This window comes from Micropterus dolomieu, linkage group LG01, assembly GCF_021292245.1.
Source record: "Micropterus dolomieu isolate WLL.071019.BEF.003 ecotype Adirondacks linkage group LG01, ASM2129224v1, whole genome shotgun sequence".
NCBI classification, from domain to species: domain Eukaryota; kingdom Metazoa; phylum Chordata; class Actinopteri; order Centrarchiformes; family Centrarchidae; genus Micropterus; species Micropterus dolomieu.
The window spans coordinates 47,052,057-47,052,412 of record NC_060150.1 but is presented as its reverse complement, the minus strand read 5'-3'; the positions used below and the strand labels follow the sequence as shown (position 1 = coordinate 47,052,412).

The following is a 356-nucleotide window of genomic DNA, read 5'->3' as shown; positions in this document are numbered from 1 at the left end:
AAAAGGGAATGCAGGAAAGCAGAGCGCAGATGGAAAAAATCCAATCTCCAAGTCCATTACCTCAGTCTGAAGGATTTATTAATTAACTACAATAACATGGTTAAGGATGCGAGAACACACTATTTTTCTGAACTCATTACTACACATAAACACTGGTGGGGATCTCTGGTACTGCCCTAGAATGGTTTTCATCCTACCTGTCAAATAGGAAGTTTTGCATGTCTGTAAACAACTATGTCTCCTTGTTCTGTCCAGTTTAATATGGTGTGCCTCAGGGGTCGGTCTTAGGACCCATTTTGTTTTCCTTGTATCTGCTTCCCCTTGGACACATTATCCATAAACATGGCATTTCTTTT

General features: G+C 40.2%; 1 protein-coding gene across 1 annotated transcript in view; it reads right to left on the bottom strand.

The window, feature by feature from the left end:
- LOC123968285 (CD276 antigen-like) overlaps nucleotides 1-356 on the bottom strand; it is a 25,454-nt gene that overhangs the window by 8,407 nt on the left and 16,691 nt on the right. The window lies entirely within an intron of this gene.